At 42.2% G+C, this 21,844-nt stretch overlaps 1 long non-coding RNA gene across 1 annotated transcript in view; it reads left to right on the top strand.

The window, feature by feature from the left end:
- Positions 1–20,186, top strand: part of LOC145537054 (uncharacterized) — a 28,494-nt gene extending 8,308 nt beyond the window's left edge. The window contains exon 3 of the long non-coding RNA XR_014076151.1: positions 17,794–20,186. This is a non-coding gene — a long non-coding RNA (uncharacterized LOC145537054). The remainder of the gene's footprint in view (positions 1–17,793) is intronic.
- The last annotated feature ends 1,658 nt before the right edge of the window (positions 20,187–21,844 follow it).

The raw sequence follows: 21,844 nt of genomic DNA, 5'->3' as shown, positions 1-21,844 counted from the left end.
GGAGTGGGGTGCCATTGCCTTCTCCGAGATGATATCACTACTCTGTTGATAATTGTATGAGTTTCCTAGGGCTTCCATCGTAAAGTACCACATAAGAGATGCCTTCAGACAAGAGAAATTTATTCTCTCACAGTTCAGGAGGCCAGGAGTCTGAGACTGTGATGTAGGCAGGGCTGATTCCCTCTGATGGTGCCGAGGGAAGAGTCAGTTCAAGGCCTCTCTCGTAGGTTCTAGTGGTGGCCTGCAGTGCCTGGCCTTCCCTGCCTTGTAGACACTTCACTCCAAGTCTTCCTCTGCCTTCACATGGCCTCTCTCTGTGTGTGCTCACATGGCGTTCTTATAAATATACCAGTCATCGGATTAGGGCCACCCTAACGCAGTGTGACCTCATCTTAACTGAACTAATTACATCTTCGAAACCCTAATTCCAAATCAAGTCACACCCAAAGTCTCCAGGGTTTGGGACTTCAACAACTTTTTCGGGGGGAAACAATCCAACCCAGTCACCCTCTACCACCTCCCACTTCACTCTGTGCACAAGCCTGAGCATGTGCCCTGAGGCCTCCACATCCAGTCCCCGTCAGCTCTCGGCCCCCTGTCCTCCTGCTCTCCTCTTCACCCACTCTGCTCCAGCCACACTGGTCTCCTCACGCTCCCAAGCCTCCCTCAAGGCTTCACTCAGTCTCTGCTTCACAACAAAGCCAACCCAGAGCACCCGGTTGAAAATGGAAAACCACTGTCCAAGCGCTCCCTCTCCTTTCTCTTGGTGCACTTGCAGCCAGAGTTCTCACCACCTTCCCACAGGCTACATAGAGTAGTTCTTTTTTCGTGTCTTTTCTTTTTGACATTTTTAAATGTTATTTACTTATTGAAGGATAATTGCTTTATAGAATATTGTTGTTTTCTGTCAAACCTCAACATGAACCAGCCATAGCTATACATACATCGCCTCCCTTTTGAATCTCCCTCCCATCTCCCTCCCCATCCCACTCCTCTAGATTGATACAGAGCCCCTGTTTGAGTTTCCTGAACAATGCAGCCAATTCCCATTGGCTATTTTACACATGGTAATACACCTTTCCTTGTTACTCTTTCCATACATCTCACTCTCTCTTCCCTCTCCCCATGTCCACAAGTCTATTCTCTGTTTCCTTCTCTCCCCTGTAAGTAAATTAATCAGTACCGTCTTTCTAGATTCCATTTATATTCATTAGTATATGATGTTTATCTTTCTCTTTCTGACTTACTTCACTCTATAATAGGGTCTAGGTTCATACACCTCATTAGAACTGACTCAAAAGTTTTCCGTTTTATGGCTGCATAATAATCCATTGTGCAAATGTACCACAATTTCTTTATCCACTCATCTGCCCATGGACATCTAGGTTGCTTGCATGTTCTAGCTATTGGAAACAGTGCTGCAATGAACAATGGGATTCATGTGTCTTTTTCAGTCTTGGTTTCCTCAGGGTATGCCAAGGAGCGGGATTGCTGGGTCATATGGTGGTTGTATTCCTAGTTTTTTAAGGAGAGTCCATGCTGTCTTCCGTAGTAGTTGTATCAATTTGCATTCGCTTTTCTCCACACCCTCTCCAGCGTTCATTGTTGGCGGACTTTTTGATGATGGCCATTCTGACTGGTGTGATGTGATATGTCATTGTAGTTTTGATGTACATGTCTCTATTAATGAGCACTGTTGAGCATCTTTTCATGTGTTTGTGACCAAATTTTATGTCTTCTTTGGAGAAATGTCTGTTTTTTCCATTTTTGATTGGGTTGATTGCTTTTCTGGTATTGAGTTTTATGTGGTGCTTATATATTTTGGAAATTAATCCTTTTTCAGTTGTTTCAATTGTTACTGTTTTCTCACATTTTGAAGGTTTTCATTTCACCTTGCTTAGTGTTTCTTTTTCTGTGCAAAAGCCTTTAGGTTTAATCAGGTCCCACTTGTTTATTTTGTTTTTATTACTCTAGCAGGTGGATCATAGTGGATCTTGCTTTGATTTATGCCTATGTTTTCCTCTAAGAGTTTTATAATAGTTTCTGGTCTTCCATTTAGGTGTTTAATCCACTTTGAGTTTATCTTTGTGTATGGTGTTAAGAAGTGCTCTAATTTCATTCTTTTACATGTAGCTGTCCAGTTTTCGCAGCACCATTTATTGAAGAGGCTGTCTTTGTTGTATTGTATATTCTTTCCTCCTTTGTCAAAAATAAGGTACGGGGCTGGTCCCAAAATGGTGGAGGAATAGGACTCTTCCTCAAGGAGACCACTTTCTCTCCCACAAATTCATCAAAAGATCATGTGAATGCTAAAGAACTTTCACAAAAGAACTGAATGCTGGCGGATGACACCAGGCACCCAGAAGGCAGCCCATTCTCTTTGAAAGGAGGTAGGACAAAATATAACAGACAAAAAGAGAGGCAAAAGAGTTAGGGACCGAGACCAATCCTGGGGAGGGAGTCATCAAAGAGAAGTTTCCAAACAGCAGGAAACCCTCTCATCAGTGGGTCTGTGGGGGAGTTTGGAATCTCAGAGGGCAACAAAACCAGGAGAAAGAAAAAGAAAACCACAGACTAGGCACTTAACCGCAACTCCCAGTGGAGAAGTAATCCAGATGCTCGCGTCCACCCTCAGCAGGCTGGGGCTGGATAGGGAGGTGCGGGTTGCATACTTAATGGTAAGTAGTGGGCCTGAATGCCCTGAGGACAATCTGAGGGAGGTAACATGAGATAGCAACCGAAACTGTGGGATAATCAAAGAGAAAAAAAAAAGATGAATGTTCCTACCTAAAGAAACAGAAGACCTATATATAAAAAACCATAAAACACAGATGAAAGAAATCAAAGATGACACAAATAGATGGAAAATATACCTTGTTCATGGATCAGAAGAGTCAGTATAGTGAAAATTAGTATAATAGCCAAAGTAATCTATAGAGTCATGCTATCCCTATCAAGTTAACAACGGTATTTTTCACAGAACTAGAAGAAATAATTTCAAAATGTGTATGGAAAGACAAAAAGCCTCGAACAGCCTGAGCAATGTTGAGAAAAAAGAATGGAGCTAGAGGAATCAACCTGCCTGACTTCAGACTATACTACAAAGCTACAGTCATCAAGAATGAAATTAGAACACTTTGTAAAACCATACAAAAAAATAAACTCAAAATGGATGAAAGATCTAAATGTAAGACCAGAAACTATAAAACTCCTAGAAGAAAACATAGGCAGAACACTCTCTGACATAAGGCACAGCAGGTTACTCTATGACCCACTTCCCAGAGTAATGGAAATAAAAGCAAAAATAAACAAATGGGACCTAATAAAACTTAAAAGCTTTTGCACAATGAAGGAAACTATAACCAAGGTGAAAAGACATCCTTCAGCATAGGAGAAAATAATAGCAAACAAAGCATCGGACAGACAATTAATCTCAAAAATATACAAGCAGGTCATGCAGCTCAATAGCAGAAAAATAAACGCCCAGTTAGAAAATGGGCCAAAAAACTAAACAGACATTTCTCCAAGGAAGACAAGGAAATGGCTAACAAACACATGAAAAGATGTTCAACATCACTCATTATCAGAGAAATGCAAATCAAAATCACAATGAGGTACCACTTAAAGCCCATCAGAGTGGCTGCTATCAAAAAGTACAAACAATAAATGCTGGAGAGGGTGCAGAGAAGGGGAATCCTCCTATACTGTTGGTGGGAATGCAAACTAGTATGGCCACTATGGAGAACAGTGTGGAGATTCCTTAAAAAACTGGAAATAGAACTGCCATACGATCCAGCAATCCCACTGCTGGGCATACACATTGAGGAAGCCAGAATTGAAAGAGACCCCTGCACCCCACTGTTCATCGCAGCACTCTTTACAATAGCTAGGACATGGAAGCAATCTAGATGTCCATTGGCAGACAAATGGATAAGAAAGCTGTGGTACATATACACAATGGAATATTACTCAGCTACTAAAAAGAACACATTTGAATCAGTTCTAATGAGATGAAACTGGAGCTTATTGTACAGAGTGGAGTAGGTCACAAAGAAAAACACCAATACAGTATATTATACATGTATATGGAATTGAGAAAGATGGTAATGATGACCCTATATACAAGACTGGAAAAGAGACACAGAGATAAAGAACAGACTTTTGGACTCTGTGGGAGATGACGAGGGTGGGATGATTTGAGAGAATAGCTTTGAAGCATGTATATTACCATATATGAAACTGATCACCAGTCCTAGTTGGATGCATAAAACAGGGCACTCAAAGCCTGTGGGCTGGGACAACACTGAGGGATGGGATGGGGAGGGACGTGTGATGAGGTTTCAGGATGGGAGACACATGTACACCCGTGGCTGATTCATGTCAATGTGTGGCAAAAACCACCACAATATTGTAAAGTAGTTAACCTCCAATTAAAATTAATTAATTAATTAAAATATGAGGTACCTATAGGTGCATGGGTTTATTTCTGGGCTTTCTATCTTGTTCCATTGGTCTATATTTCTGTTTTTTTGCCAGTACCACAGTGTCTTGAAGACTGTAGCTTTGTAGTATAATCTGAAGTCAGGAAGGTTGATTCCTCCAGCTCCATTCTTCTTTCTCAAGACTGCTTTGGCTATTCAGGTTATTTTGTGTTTCCATATGAATTATGAAATTTGTTCTAGTTCTGTGAAAATGTCATTTGTAATTTCATAGGGATTGCATTAAATCTGTAGATTGCATTTGGTAGTATAGTCATTTTCACAGTATTGATTCTTCCTACCCAGGAACATGGAATATCTCTCCATTTGTTTATGTCATCTTTGGTTTCTTTCATTAGTGTCTTATAATTTTCTGTGTACAGTTCTTTTGTCACCTTAGGTAAGTTTATTCCTAAATATTTAATTATTTTTGTTGCAGTGTTGAATGGGATAGATTCCTTAATTTATCATTCTGATTTTCATTGTTAAGATATAGAAATGCAAGTGATTTCTGTGTATTGATTTTATATCCTGCAACTTTGCTTAATTCGTTTATTAGCTCTAGTAATTTTCTGATACTATCTTTAGGGTTTTCTGTGTACAGTATCATGCCATCAGTAAACAGTGAGAGCTTTACTTCTTTTTTTCTGATCAGGATTCTTTTTTCTTTCTTTTCTTCTCTGATTGCTTTAGCTAGGACTTCCAGAATTATCTTGAATTACAGTGGGGAAAGTGGACATCCTTGTCTTGTTCTTGATCTTAGGGAGAATGCTTTCAGTTTTTCGCCATTGATAATAATGTGTGTTGTAGGCATATCATATATAGCCTTTAGTATATTGAGGTAGGTTCCTTCTATGCCCATTTTTTGATGAATTTTAATCATATATGGGTGATGAATTTTGTCAAAGGCTTTTTGTGCATCTATTGAGATTCTCATATGGTTTGTATTGTTAATGTGGTGCATCAGATTGATTGGTTTGTGAATATTGAAGAATCCTTGCATCCCTGGAATAAACCCAGCTTGATCATGGTGTATGATCTTTTCAAAGTGTTGCTGAATTCTGTTTGCTAAAATTTTGCTAAGGATTTTTGCATCTATGTTCATCGGTGATATTGGCCTGTAGTTTTCTTTTTTCTGTTATTTTTGTATGATTTTGGTCTCAGGGTGATTGTTGGCCTCTTAGAATGAGTTTGGAAGTGTCCCTTCCTCTGCAATTTTTGAAAGAATTCTAGAAGGATAGGCACTAGTGCTTGTCTGAAGGTTTGATCAAAGTCTCCTCTGAGGCCATCTGGTCCTGGGCTTTTGTCTTTTGGGAGATTTTTGACCAGGGCTTCACTTTCAGTGCTTGTAATTGGGTTGTTCATAACTTCTATTACTTCCTGGTTCAGTCTTGGAAGATTGAACTTTCCTAAGAATCTGTTCATTTCATTCAGGTTATGCATTTTATTGCTGTACAGTTGTTCATAATAGTCTCTTGTAATCCTTTGTATTTCTGCATTGTCTGTTGTAAGCTCTCCTTTTTCATTTCTAGTATTGTTGATTTCATTTTCCTCTCTTTTTTCCTTAATGAGTCTGGCCAAAGGTTTTTCAATTTTGTTTATCTTCTCAAAGAACCAGCTTTTAGTTTTATTAATCTTTACTATTGTTTCTTTCATTTCTTTTTCATTTATTTCTCCTCAGATCTTTATGATTTCTTTCCTTCTACTAATTCTGGGGTTCTTTTCTTCTTTCTCCAGTTGCTTTAGGTGTAAAGTTATGTTTTCCATTCGATGTTTTTCTTGTTTCTTGAGGAGGGATTGTATTGCTATAAACTTCCCTCTTAGAACTGCTTTTGCCGTATCCCATAGGTTTTGAGTTGTCGTGTTTTCATTGTCATTTGTTTCTTGAAATATTTTGATTTCCCTTTTCATTTCTTCAGTAACCTGTTGGTTATTTAGAAACGTATTGTTTAATCTCCATGTGTTTGTGTTTCTTACAGTTCTTCTTATTGTAATTGAAATGTAGTCTCATAGCGTTGTGGTTGGAGAAGATGCTTGATATGATTTCAATTTTCTTAAATGTACTGAGGCTTGATTTGGACCCAAGATGTGGTCTTTCCTGGAGAATGTTTCATGTGCACTTGAGAAGAAAGTGTCTTCTTCTGCATTTGGATGGAAGGACCTGAAGATATCAATGAGATCCATCTCATGTAATATATAATTTAAGACTTGTGTTTCCTTCTTAATTTTCTATTTTGATGATCTTTCCTTTGCTGTGAGTGCAGTGTTAAAGTCTCCTACTATTATTGTGTTCCTGTCAGTTTTTCCATTTATGTCTGTTAGAGTTTGTCTGGTGTACTGAGTTGCTCCTATGTTGGGTGCATAGATATTATGGCTTCCTCTAGGATTGATCCCTTGATTATTTATAGTGTCCTTCCTTATCTGTTGTAATCTTCTTTATTTTAAGGTCTATTTTGTCCAATATGAAGATTCCTACTCCAGCTTTCTTTTGCTTCCTATTTGCATGGAATATATTTTTCCATCTTCTCGCTCTCAGTCTATATGTGCCCTTAGGTCTGAAGTGGGTTTCTTGTAGACAGCATATGTATGGGTCTTATTTTTGTATCCATTCAGCCTGTCTGTTTCTTTTGGTTGGAGCGTTTAATACATTTACATTTAAAGTAATTATTGATATTCCCATTTTCTTAATTGTTTGGGGTGGATTCTGTAGATCTTTTACCTTCTCTTGTATTTTGTGACTATATAAGTCCCTTTAGCATTTGCTGTCAAGCTGGTTTGGTGGCACTGAATTCTCTTCACTTTTGCTTGTCTGAAAAGTTTTTCATTTCTCCATCAGTTTTGAATGGGACCCTTGCCGGCTACAGGAATCTGGTCGGTTTGTCTCCATCAGTATGAAACATATCCTGCCATTTGCTTCTGACCTGCAGAGTGTCTGGTGAAGGATCAGCTGTTAAATGTATGGGGTTTCCCTTGTATGTTACGTGTTGCTTTTCCCTTGCTGCTTTTAATAATCTTTCTTTGTGTTTAGTCTTTGTTAGTTTTATTAGTATGTGTCTTTGCATGTTTTGCCTTAGGTTTGTCCTGCATGGAACTCTTTGTGCCTCTTAGACTTGACTAATTCCTTTTCCATATTGGGGAAATTTTCAACTCTAATGTCTTCAAAAATTTTCTCATACTCTTTCTTTTTCTCTTCTTCTTCGGGGACACCTACAATTCAAATGTTAACGTGTTTAATATTGTCCCAGAAGACTCTGAGACTATATTCAGTTCTTTACATACTTTTTCCTTTATTCTGCTCTTCAGAAGTTATTTCCACCATTTTATATTCCAGCTCACTGATTTCTTATTCTGTTTCAGATACTCCTTCTAGAGTATTTTTAATTTCAGTAATTGTGTTGTTTCTGTTTTTTTATTCTTTAATTCTTCTAGGTCTTGATTAATTGATTCTTGCATTCTCCCCATTTTGTTTTCAAGGTTTTTGATCATCTTCACATCATTATTCTGAATTGTTTTTCAGGTAGTTTTCCTATTTCCTCTTCATTTATTTGAACTTTTGTGTTTCTAGTTTGTTCCTTCATTTGTGTACTATTTCTCTGCCTTGTCATTATTTTTTTTTTACATTGTGTTTGAGGGTTTCCTTTTCCCAGGCTTCAAGGTCGAATACTTTCTTCCTTTTGGTTTCTGCCCTCCTAAGTTTGGTCCAGTGGTTTGTGTAAGCCTTGTATAGGGTGCAATTTGTGCTGAGTTTTTTCTTTGTTTGTTTGTTTATTTATTTGCTTTTCCTCTGATGGGCAAGGCTGAATGCAATGGTAATCCTATCTGCTGATGAATGGGTTTGCATTTTTGTTTGTTGTTCAGATGAGGCGTCCTGCACAGGGTGCTTCTGGTGTTTGTATTCAACTGGTTTACTTTGTTTACTTTGGTTTACTTTGTTCTCACTATTTGATACTTCCTAAGGTTATTTCTCTGGTAGTCTAGGGTCTTGGAGTCAGTGTTCCCACTTCAAAGGCTCAGGGCTTGATCTCTGGTCAGGAATGAAGATTCCACAAGTGGTTTGTTACGGCATTAAGTGAGATTAAAACAAATACCCCAAAACAAGAAACCAAAATGAACCCTAGATAAATGACAGTTACAAAATCAGACAAATAATAATTAAAATAATGGAATGTACACATATACATATACACCTGAAAGCAAATTCAAATCAGTCCAACAAAAATTAAGTACAGTAGATTGACTCAGTGAACAAAGGAAATCAAAAATTATCTTTACAAGTTAAGAACAATACTAACTAAAGCACAAACCATAAACTGAAACTAAAACAATGTGCCAAGTGGGGAAGAAGGCATTGAAAACAAAACTAACATATATGTTGAGAGGAAAGAAAGAAGAGAAAGCAAGAATAGATATGCAAAGTTAAATAGATGTAGATGAAGATTTATATACACTAAAGATTTATATACATTAAAGATTAACTTCACGGGGCAAAGATATTAGGAAAAGGAATGAAAGGAATAAATGTAGAAAAAATAATAATAAGTAGCTATCATTACTCTTCCCTTTAGCTTGAAATACTTTAATGGTCCCTAAACATTTAGATTATCTGATTTTTGCATATATTAGATGAAGCTTGGAATCATTAGTGTTTTCAATGTGCTCTATAAATATTCCTGGTTTCCAGCCTTTGCCTTTGCTGGAGATATTAAGAAGAGATGAAATTCAGCTCAAGTGCCTATCCAAAGGATTTTGATATATTTTAGTTTACCTATGATGATGTGGGACAGGTGAAGAACAAGACTTGACCAAATGATAAATTTTTTTAAGCTGGGGAATAGTTACTGTAATGTGTCATGTCATCTGGCAAGCTATTCAATCCAGTGTTGAATTCTGGAGGGGAAAATAACATTTTGCAGAAATCGGGGCACTGCAGAAATTTTGTGGAGCTCTGTAGACATTTTCTGATGCCTTGATATCTGTTTTTTTACTGTATATCTGAGTAATCTTTTTACAAATGCTGTTACATATGGGGAGGGGCTGTGGTAGATGGTCCTATCTCTTGGACTATGAGTTCCCAGGTTCCATTCCCAGCTCAGCACAGTAACTCTGGACAAAGCCTCTAATGTGTTCTCAGCTTCTGTCTCCTCAATGGCAATGTAGAAATGAATACTTACTATCACTGAACTCATGAAGATGCTGAATTGATAATCAGATCATGCCTTAAAACCACTTTGAGTTCTACTGAGAAATATTTTGTTCTCAAAATAAGTTGAGTCTCTGGTTTTGTAAGTTTAAATATATTGTCAAGAAATGAATCCCTGGGGGAGCAAAACACATAGACCATAGTGACATTAGCAAACAGAGATGGAAAGATGACATTGAAGAAAGTGGAGGACTTTCTAATCAGCAGGGTGGCAAAGGGAAACCTTACAGAATACCTTTTCTCAATCATTTCACATTTTTTTTTAGTTTTTCAAGAAGACTCAGGAAATATATAATATCTACACTGTATTTCAGGAAAGAAAAAAAAGGAGAACTTCTTGCTTGGGCTTTAGAACTCAGTGCTGCAGTCCGTGTGTTCATAGAGGTCCCAAGTGAAAATTTTTATCATCAAAATTGACTGATTCAGAACAGAGTGTTTGTGACTATCTGCTAGCAAATTTGAAAGCCACATCTCATCTTTTATCCTTTAAATGGCATCAAAGTATGGTTGTGCCTACAGAATAAAATGAATATTCTGGCCACTTGCATTAAGAAATCAAACTGTTTTTATATAGTGACCTTTGGTGATAGGTCCTTGTAGAGGTCTAATCTGCTAGCTGTTAAATATGGGTCTTGATCTGAGGATTCCCCCCCCAACCCATTACACACTTCTTAAAGAGTCCCTGCCACTGCCAAACCAGGAAAAGCAAGCTATTCCCATCAGTGCTTACGTGCTAACTCAATTCAGTCGTGTCCGACTCTTTGTGACCCTATGGACGCCCACAAGGCTCCTCTGTCCTTGGGATTCCTCAGGCAAGAGTACTAGAGTGGGTTGCCATTCCCTTCTCCAGGGGATCTTCCTGACCCAGGGATCAAACCCGTGTCTACTTGCATCTCTTGCATTAACAGGCAGGTTCTTTACCACTAGCACCACCTGAGAAGGCCATATAGGCCCTTTAAAAAAACATAATTAGGCAGATGACTTGTGAAATATCAACCAACTTAGCCCACCAGCCATTAGGAACTATTCCTTCATCATATACTTTTCTAGACAGGTCCTGTTCCTCTCAGTTAGCAAGGAAATTCAGAACTGACTCCCTAAAGAAGCAGCATGGGTTTAATGGTCAGCCCAAAGGTGCCATCAGAAGAGTTAACAAGGCTATCTTGCCTTTGGCAGGTCATTTGTTCTGAGCTGTGGTCATCATTTGCTTCCAGCACACACGTGTTAAGCTGAGGGGGACTGTTTGGCTGGCTGCCAACAGGAGGTAGGGCTTTATTTTTTTTTTCAGAGTCAACAGTGTCATAACTAGACAACCGAGACAACATATTAAAAAGCAGAGACATTACTTTGTCAACAAAGTTCCCTCTAGTCAAGGCAATGGTTTTTCCAGTGGTCATGTATGGATGTGAGAGTTGGACTATAAAGAAAGCTGAGCGCTGAAGAATTGATGCTTTTGAACTGTGGTGTTGGAGAAGACTCTTGAGAGTCCCTTGGGCTGCAAGGAGATCCAACCATTCCATCCGAAAGGAGATCAGTCCTGGGTGTTCATTGGAAGGACTGATGTTGAAGCTGAAACTCCAATACTTTGGACATTGGATGTGAAGGGCTGACTCACTTGAAAAGTCCCTAAAGCTGGGAAAGATTGAGGGCAGGAGGAGAAGGGGACAACAGAGTATGAGATGGTTGGATGGCATCACAGACTTGATGGACATGAATTTGGGTAAACTCTGGGAGTTGGTGATGGAGAGGGAGCCCTGGCGTGCTGCAGTTCATGGGGTCGCAAAGAGTTGGACACTACTGAGTGACTGATCTGAACTGACTTACAAATTGGACCACCTGAATCACTTCCTCTATAAGGAGTTCACTGCTATCATCCACTCATGCCTGCTGAGAGTCCTTTCCCACTCCTTTCAAACAGGTCCAGCTTACCATCTGCAGCCTGCAGCATGTGTTTCAACCTAAATACCAGGTTTATTACTGATGAAACTGATTGGGAAGAACATGGCTTCGCATCTGAGCCAAGTCAAGTTGTTGACTTCCTCCAGACTGGCTGAGACCTGGGGATGGCCGCCCTCAGGGAAACTTGGGCCCCGAGGATTGATCCACGTTCCCAGGCTGCTGCCTCCCATGGTCAGCTTCATTCCCTGTCATACTCTGACATGTTGATAGACCCATTCTCTTCCGTACATATTATCTCTCAGATTTGCTTTTTCATACTGAGTCAGATTACCTGTCACGCACACTCTTTCATTAATATTCCTGTGTCACTCTATAATGCTTTTCCCATCACACTTATTCTCTCTCATACCTGATACCTAGACTCTATCTCTGACACTTTGCGTGCCACACACTCAACGCTGTCATGGTATCTGTGAGAGAGTTAACTGAGTCAGATTGCTAGGGAGACCAAGGCTCTTTAAGGAGGAGGTGAACATTCTTTCTTTTTCACATTCTTTTTCCTTAGACATGGAGGCCTAGTAGACAGCAGAATCTCTTGCTCAAGGACATGGTTTTTTTTGAGCTGAGAACCTATGTTATGGGAGAAGGTCTGGGTAAAACTTCCATGGCCTTGAGCTCTGGCTTAAACGATGTCTTCTGGTTAATATCCTGCCCATGTCATCCTCGCATGGATGTTATGGGGAAGGGTCTGGGCAAAATTATCATAGCATTGAGTCATCCTTTTATCTATACTCATCCTTTTTCTGTATTCACAAGCCACGTCCTTCCCAATCAGTTTCATCAGTAATTAAGCTGTATTTTAAGTTGAAACACATGCAAGGGGGATGGGTCAAAGGCTGCAGATGGTAAGCTGGACCTGTTTGAAAGGAGTGGGAATGGACTCCCAGCAGGCGTGAGTGGATGGTGTCAGAAAAGTATACAATGCTATGCTTCAACTAGAAAACTGGGTCCTCTTTCTACCCCGTTCTGATATCTATGTCTGAAGCTTTTTCTATCACTTTCACTTTAATAAAATTTATACTTCACAAAGCACTGAGTGACTGAAACTGTGTCTCTTCGTTCTGGAATTAAATGTTCTCCTTTGGAGACCACAAGTCCGGCGGCACCGTTCGCCATTCACTGTACACATTGAGTTATCATCTATCATCTTGGGGGCTGGCTACCGCTATCACTATCACCTGCATCTTAGTCTCTTCCCGTCACATTCTGTCCTTTTAAATTCGTGTACCAATCACACATTCCCTTTGTCACACTCACTCAAAACCATGCACCTCTCACAGTGGTAAACTCTCTGAGAAACTCGTTCTATCATACAGTGTCTTTCCTTCATACTTCTGTCAATCTCTTGTCACACACATTATGTGTCATTGGCATTATCATTTTCCTTTGCAGATCTCACCATTCAGACCCAACTTAAGTCTGTGCCTGATGGAGCACTACGGTCATCATAGTTTTGAGAAATGCAGAAACCAAAATGCACAAGACTTTGAGCCACTCGTGTTGGGGAGACAGTGGGTGTGTGTAATTTGTGGGGAGGAGACCTGCATCATGGGAGACAGGATACTGAGATGGCAATACTGCCTGAAAACTGACTTGATGGATGAGCACATGGAAAGCCCATGAAACAGCACATGGACCACAGCAAGTGTTAGCTATCACTATGGATGAATAGCAGAGGTACTGATGTAGACGGGAGGAAGGATGCTGATGGGTCGTTTGTCTTGGCCCCTCGACCTCTAGTCCATCGTAGTCTAGTGAGCCCCCTTCTGCAGCATGATTATTCTTACAAATGTCCCCCCAACCTGACAGTGGGCCCCTGAGGGAGGGATGTGTCCAGGCTCCCCGCTGGGGTCCTCTAGGCCACAGAGCAGGGGACAGACACAGGCATTAGACAGGGTCTACCCACACCCTAAAACTGACTTGGAACCACAATGTAGAGAAACTGGAAGCGTGGGAAGGCCGGATAGGGATGCCCCGCCCAAAGGGAAGGGTCAGCCAGAACTGGTGCCTCTCCCCCTCCAGTGGGGGTGGGGGAAGGCACCTGGCCTTGGATTTGAGGGCTGAGAGGACTCTCCAGCAAGGGGGTGGGAATCAGGTATCAGAGAAGGCAAGAGACTGGGCAGTGTCCGGGGGAGCATTGCCCTTCTCTCAGTCCTTGAGTCTAGCGCAGTCCTCCAGTGCTTCTGAGGGGCCAGGGGCAGGCCCACAGCCTGGAGTCACTGCAGTCTGTGTGCCTGGAGCCCCAGGCAGCCCAGCCCCAGGCCATCTCCAGTGAGTCTAACAGCAGTCGCCGCTTCCCTCCCCAGGCAGGCAGGCATAGCAGGCTCAGCATTCCCGCTATTATGCCTCCAGGGCCCTGCCACCCCACTCCCATGTGAAGGCACCTGTGCAAGCATGCATGCAGACACATATGCCCATGTGAATGTAACTCAGCTGTGCTCTCCTTGACGCACATACACACATGAACACAGGGACACACCCATGTGCATGCAGCTGACCATACGCTCGCGCATGACCACACATACATGCCCATGGGCAAGCACCTCCACATACAGACACATGCACACGCCTATGTGGATGAATCTGTGCATGTGCTCTCTCTCTGAAACATACCCACGCACACGCCGATGGGCAGGCATCTGTGTAAGGGCACTGTCTCGGGCACACACACAGGTATGCACATTCACACACCTATGTGCATGAATCTGTGCACGAACTATCTTACAAACACACCCATACATACGCCCATGTGCATGCACCTGCCCATGTGCTCACACACACAGGCGCACATACACGCACATGAGCTATGTGTGAGACACAAGAGGGACAGACCGTCCCTGACCCAGTGGTGCCTGACTCCCTTCTGGGAGTCAGTGTCAAGGACCTGCGCTCACCAGGATGGTCACCTGTGAGTGACGCCAGGCTGGCAGCAGTGCAGACTTGGAGGTGCACAGGGAACGGGGCTGACGTGGGGTTTGCAGGCTCGGAGTGGAAACAGTCACGTGCCCTGAGGAGTGGGGCAGGGTCTGTTTGAGCATGCGCACTGAGGAGCTGCCCCCACATTGAAGGGTGGAGGGCCACCCAGAGGACTCCCCATTAAGCCTTTTATCAGGTTTCCGGCCCGAGGCAGGGCTTACTTTGAGGGCCCAGACCACGTGGGTGTGTGTCTGTGCATGCACATAGGGGCAACATGGTGAGTGAACGCACGAAGTTTCAGCAGGGCATGCCCATTGCCGGAGAGGCTGCAGTCATCGCGGGAACCAATGGTCGGTGTGAACCAATCGTGAGGCAGGACCAGGGTGTGTGTGCGCAGACGCTCTGCAGATGCTGAGTTTCAGGTCGCACTGCAGCGCTTGGATGTCTAGGGACTGTTCAGTCTTTCCCGCCGTGTAGGGAGGGGCAGAGGGCTTCAATATGGAGTCCGAGGCACACGGTGGAGGAGCCTCGAGGGCAGCCGATGAAGACGCAGGTGCCGTGGCTTCTACAGTGGGCACAGCACATAGCGGCCAAGGTGTGCTGGGCGATACTGGTGGCTGCGATGGCCCCGGTGACCTAGCTGGCCCTGGTGACACCGTCAGTCGAGGAGTCCCTGGTGGCTCTGGCGACGTGGCTGATCCCAGAGGCGCCAGTGCTGCAGGAGAGTACATTTTGTATTGATTTGTTCCTTTCTTCACTTGCAATAGCAAAGTCTTCACTATTATTGAATTGAGGTACCACAGTTTTATTACTTAATTTTCTTGCTAAGGGATTGGCTCATAGGTTAGAAACCACCAAGCCACATCGTAGAAAAGAAGACAAATGAGTTTTTGTGGGTAAATCGCCAAAGAGGGAGGGGAGTGTTTACAACGGGCAGCTGGAGGAAAGGGCAAAAGCTGGAGAAGGGGCACTGTGGACAGCCCTTTCTAGACAATGCTCCCCAAACTGGCCCAGAACGGTGAAGTCAGTCCACCCGGGGGATGGGACTCTCGTCTGATTCTCCCTTCCTCAGCCAGCAAACTTGCAATCATTCAGCTACTTTGACCCCATACATGGACTGCTGAAGCTGCTGGGTTGCTTTAAAACCTGTCAGGTCCTGTATTTATTTGATTAGCACTTTCTATTACATTTTAAGATGCTCATATCCTTTGACCCAATTTTGGGAATCTATCACAGGAAAACCCTTGTATATGTGAGCAAGGCAGAGTCGACCACAGTATGAATTACTGCATTGTTTGTCATTGTGAAAAACTGGTAGAATGTAAATCCAGGGGAAAACATTGAGTAAATCATGGTAATCCCATCCTGGTGTAATAACATATGGCAATCAGAGTGAAAGCCAGATAGCTGGGAACTAATATGGAAAGAGATGAAAGCAAACTGCAGAATTCTGGGTCTGGCATATCCCTGTCTTTCAGGACTTTCTGACGCTATGAACATGCGGGGCAATGCAGAGTATAACCACACAGAATAAGTGCCACCCCCTCAACTGTCAGTGTTATCACTGGACACTAGGGAAAATGATTTCAGTATTTAGATTTCCATGTTGTTTAACTATCTTCATAAAAAATCATGACTTTTGAAATGATGTTGCTTTGGAACATAGTGGTCTGCTCCATTTCCCCATTGGAAAGAAGCACTTACTTAGAAACTTTAATTCAGCAAAGGTCTGTGAGGGAGCATTGGGAAGAGGACACCCCCATGAAGTGGATGTGGACCCCCAGCGTCAGGGGACGGGAGCTAATGGGAGGGTCAGAAACAGGGCCGATGCTCACATTAATGAAGAATCTTTCCTATCTCACTTTTAAAAAAAATAGAAATTGATTTTGAATTTGAGGAAAAGTCTATACCAGCATCGAGGACGTCTATGGGTTTTGTCACCCGGTGTCCATTTCCTTCTCTTGGTTCTGGTATCCTCCTGTCGCCCTGGGAAATTGCCCCTTTCTTTTTTTCTCACCCATTATGATTATGATAGAGTTGACTTCACCTCCGATTCCAGGAGTGGGCATGTGGTTCAGGCCTGACCTATCAGAGCACTTCTTTCCTCCAGCCATGGTGATATCATCTAACCAGTGACACTTTGGAAGCTGAAGGGGAGGCAGGCTGGCAAGGGACAGAGGGGGAGCTGGAGCGAGAAGGCAGATCTCAGGGAACCAAATGCTGGATCCAGCCTTGCCTGAAGACAGAAACTACCTCTGTACCTTGTAGTTACACAGACCCAGAAGTTCTCCCTTTGGCTTAAACCAAGGTGGTTATTTTGTATTGATTTGTTCCTTTCTTCACTTGCAATAGCAAAGTCTTCACTATTATTGAATTGAGGTACCACAGTTTTATTACTTAATTTTCTTGCTAAGGGATTGGCTCATAGGTTAGAAACCACCAAGCCACATCGTAGAAAAGAAGACAAATGAGTTTTTGTGGGCAAATCGCCAAAGAGGGAGGGGAGTGTTTACAACGGGCAGCTGGAGGAAAGGGCAAAAGCTGGAGAAGGGGCACTGTGGACAGCCCTTTCTAGACAATGCTCCCCAAACTGGCCCAGAACGGTGAAGTCAGTCCACCTGGGGGATGGGACTCTCGTCTGATTCTCCCTTCCTCAGCCAGGAAACTTGCAATCATTCAGCTACTTTGACCCCATACATGGACTGCTGAAGCTGCTGGGTTGCTTTAAAACCTGTCAGGTCCTGTATTTATTCAGTTCCAAACCCTCCAACAGGCTCCCTCTCAGTCAGAGTTGAAGCCACAACCTTCCAGTGGACTGAAAAGTCCTACGTTGTCCAGCCTGCATCTTCTCTGGTGTCGTAACTTCCCTTTCTAGTACCCCTTTGCTTTGTTGTATTCAGACACAGAGGGCTCCTTGCCCTTTATGAAACATTAGGTACATTTGAGAAAATGTGTCACATATTTGTTTGTGAAAAACATAGGAGAAATTGAAGAAGACCTAAAAATTCAGATATCTATCACCTGCATGTTCTCCAATCACGTCTGATGAGAAGAATTGATACTGCCCAAGGCTCAGTTTCCCCCAAACTCATCTATAGAGTCCAGGAAAATTCCAGCAAAGATTTTTGTAGAGTTTGATAAGCTGATTTCTTAAACAAATACTTTCTTTTTTTCGACACATCGGGTCTTATTTGGGGAATGTGGAAACTTCATTGTGTCACACGGAATCTTTTGTTGCAGTGCACAGACACTCCAGTCATGATGCCCAGGCTCAGTAGTGGCTCCACTACATGTAGGATCTTAGATTCCTGACCGGAGATCGAAGTGCTGTCCCCCAAATTGTGAGGTAGGCTCTTTTTTAAAAGATTCATTTGTTTGTTTGTTTATATAATTTTGGCTTGGCTGGGACTTTGCTGCTGCACACATGGGCTTTTTCTAGTTGTGGTTAGTGGAGGCTTGTCTCCGGTTGCAGCAGATGAGCTTCTCATTGCGGTGACTTCTCTTGTTGCGGAGCACAGGCTCTAGGCACTCCACCTTCAGTAGTTGCAGCTGGCAGGCTCTAGAGCATAGGCTCAGCCATTGTGGTGTTCGGGCTTAGTGGCCTTGCACCTTGTGGGATCTTCCCAGAGTAGGGATCGAACCCATGTTCCCTGCATTGGCAGGTAGAGACTAAAACACTGGACAACCAGAGAAGTCCCTGATGAGCTGATATTCAAATTTATGTAAGAACAGAAGCCCGATGATAGCCTGAAGAGTTGTGACTATGCACAAATAAAAAGACTAACACAGCCTAATTTCACAACTTACTCTACATGTCCATTACTGGAACTGTGGATCCATGGGACAGGAGTGACAATCCAGAAGCATTTCCAGACATAAGTGGTCAATGGATATTCGGTATAGGTGTCTTGATAATTCAATGGAGGGACGATAGTCTTTTGTTGAACAAATGGTTGTGGAATATCCATATGGGGAAAACCAACCTCCATTTCCTTGTGTACTTACTTTCCAACATTCACAAGGATTACGTCCAAATGCTCAGAGCTCTACAGGCAAAAGCTAAAAGGATAAATAATTAAGGACTCATAGGAGAACTTTGTGACCTTTCAGTAGGCAAGTCTTTCATGTATGAAGCCAATATCGATAAGCATGAAAAACAAAAAGAACAATATGAACCGGGACTTCACCAATCAAAAATGCCAGTCAGATGATAATCACTATTCTGTTGATAATTGTATGAGCTTCGTAGGGCTTCCATCATAAAGTACTACATAGGAGATGCCTTCAGACAAGAGAAATTTATTCTCTCACAGTTCAGGAGGCCAGGAGTCTGAGATTGTGATGTCGGCAGGGCTGATTCCCTCTGATGGTGCCAAGAGAAGTGTCAGTTCCAGGCCTCTCTCGTAGGTTCTGGTGGTGGCCTGCAGCGCGGGGCCTTCTCTGCCTTGTAGACACTTCACTCCAACTCTTCCTCTGTCTTCACATGGCCTCTCTCTCTGTGTGTTCACATTTCTTTCTTGTAAACATACCAGTCATTTGATTAGGGCCACTGTAACAAAGTGTGTCCTCATCTTAACTGGACTAATTACATCTTCAAAACCCTAATTCCAAATCAAGTCATATCACAGGCTCCAGGGGTTGGGACTTCAACATCTATTTTGGGGGGACACAATCCAACCCACTGCCACCCTCCACCACCTCCCACTTCACTCTGAGCACAAGCCCTCAGCATGTGCCCTGAGGCCTCACATCCAGTCCCCGTCAGCTCTCGGCCCCCTGTCCTGCTGCTCTCCTCTTTACCCACTCTGCTCCAGCCACACAGGTCTCCTCGCACTCCCAAGCCTCCCTCAAGGCTTCACTCAGTCTCTGCTTCACAACAAAGCCAACCTGGAGCACCCGGTTGAAAATGGAAAACCACTATCCAAGCGCTCCCTCTCCTTTCTTTGCTGTACTTCCAGCCAGAGTTCTCACCACCTTCTTATAGGCTATATAGAGTAGTTTTTTCATGTCTTTTCTTTTTGACATTTTTAAATTTTATTTTTTTAATTGAAGGATAATTGTTTTATAGAATTTTGTTGTTATAAGTCAAACCTCAACAGAGCCAGCCATAGGTATACATATATCCCCTCCCTTTTGAATTTCCCTCCCATCTCCCTCCTCGCCCCACTCCTCTAGATACAGAGCCCCTGTTTGATTTTCCTGAACCACACAGCCAAATCCAGTTGGCGATATTACATATAGTAATACAAGTATCCCTGTTACTCTTTCCATACGTCTCACCTTCTCCTCCCTCTCCCCATGTCCACAAGTCTGTTCTCTTTGAGTTTCCATTGCTGCCCTGTAAGTAAATTCTTCAGTACCATTTTCCTAGATTCCATAATATATGCATTAGAATATGATATTTAACTTTCTCTTTATGACTGACTTCACTCTGTATAATAGGTTCTAGGTTCATACACCTCATCAGAACTCATGCAAAAGTGTTCCTTTTTCTGGCTGCAAAATATTCGATTGTACAAATGTACCACAACTTCTATATCCATTCATCTACCCATGGACATCTAGGTTGATTCCATGTTCTAGCTATTGTAAATAGTGCTGCAATAAACAATGGAATACATGTGTCTCTTTCAGCTTTGGTTTCCTCAGTGTATATGCCTAGCCCTGGGATTTCTGGGTCATATGGTGGTTTTATTCCTAGTTTTTTAAGGAATCTCCATACTGTCTTCCGTAGTAGCTGTATCAATTTACATTCCCACCAACAGTGCAAGAACGTTCCCTTTTCTCCACAGCCTCCTCACCATTTATTGTTTGTAGACTTTTTGATTCTGGCCATTCTGACAGGTGTGAGGTGATATGTCACTGTAGTTTTGATTTGCATGTCTCTATTAATGAGCAATATTGAGCATCTTGTCATGTGTTTGTTCCCAACCTGTATGTCTTCTTTGGAGAAGTGTCTGTTTTTGATTGAGTAGATTGTTTTTCTCAAATTGAGTTGTATGTAGTGCTTATATATTTTGGTAATTAATCCTTTGTCAGTTGTTTCATTTGCTATTATTTTCTCCCATTCTGAGGATTGTCTTTTCACCTTGCTTAGTGTTTATTTTACTGTGCAATAGCTTTTAAGTTTAATCAGGTCCCACGTGTTTACTTTTTTTTTTCTGTTACTTTAAGAGGTGGATCATAGTGGATCTTGCTTTGATTTATGTCTATGATTTCCTCGAAGAGTTTGATAATAGTTTCTGGTCTTCCATTTAGGTCTTTAATCCATTGTGAGTTTATCTTTGTGTATGGTGTTAGGAAGTTTTCTAATTTCATTCTTTTACATGTAGCTGTCCAGTTTTCCCAGCACCTTTTATCGAAGAGGCTGTCTTTGTTGCATTGTATATTCTTGCCTCCTTTATCAAAAATAAGGTACTGGGGTGGTCCCAAATGATGGAGGAATAGGACTGGGAGACAACTTTCTCTCCCACAAATTCATCAAAAGATCATTTGAATGTTGAAGAATGTCCAAGAAACAACTTCTGAACGCTGGCAGAGGACACCAGGCACCCAGAAAGGCAGGCCATTCTCTCGAAAGGAGGTAGGACAAAATATAACAGAGAAAAAGAGAGGCAAAAGGGTTAGGGACCGAGATCCATTTTGCAGAGCGAGTCGTGAAGGAGAAGTTTCCAAACAGCAGGAAACCCTCTCACTGGCATGTTTGTGGTTAGCTTGGGATCTCAGAGGGCAACATAACTGGGAGAAAGAAAAAGAAAACCACAGAATAGGTGCCTAACCACAACTCCCAGCAGAGAGGTAGCCCAGTCGCTCAGGGCCGCCATCAGCAAGCTGGGGCTGGATAGGGAGGTGAGGGTTGCATGCTTAGGGTAAGGACTGGGCCTGAATGCCCTGAGGACAATCTGAGCGAGCTAACATGAGATAGCAACCGAAACTGTGGGATAGTCAAAGAGAAAAAAAAAAAAAAAGTTTGAACTTTCCTACCTAAATAAACAAAAAACCCATATATAAAAAACTATAGAACACTGATGAAAGAAATCAAAGATGACACAAATAGATGGATAAATATACCATGTTCATGGATCAGAAGAATCAATATAGTGAAAAAGAGTATACTACCCAAAGTAATCTATAGACTCAGTGCCATCCGTATCAAGTTAACAATGGTCTTTTTCACAGAACTAGAACAAATAATTTCAAAATTTGTATGGAAAGACAAAACACCTCAACTACAGCCCTCAAGATGAAAGGTTGCTGCTGAACCATGTAAAGATGCCAGGATTCTTGGCCT

This window comes from Giraffa tippelskirchi, chromosome X (assembly GCF_054371585.1).
Source record: "Giraffa tippelskirchi isolate mGirTip1 chromosome X, T2T-mGirTip1v1.2.pri, whole genome shotgun sequence".
Taxonomy (NCBI): domain Eukaryota; kingdom Metazoa; phylum Chordata; class Mammalia; order Artiodactyla; family Giraffidae; genus Giraffa; species Giraffa tippelskirchi.
Note: the sequence above shows the minus strand (reverse complement) of the source record. Positions and strands in the feature narration are given on the sequence as shown.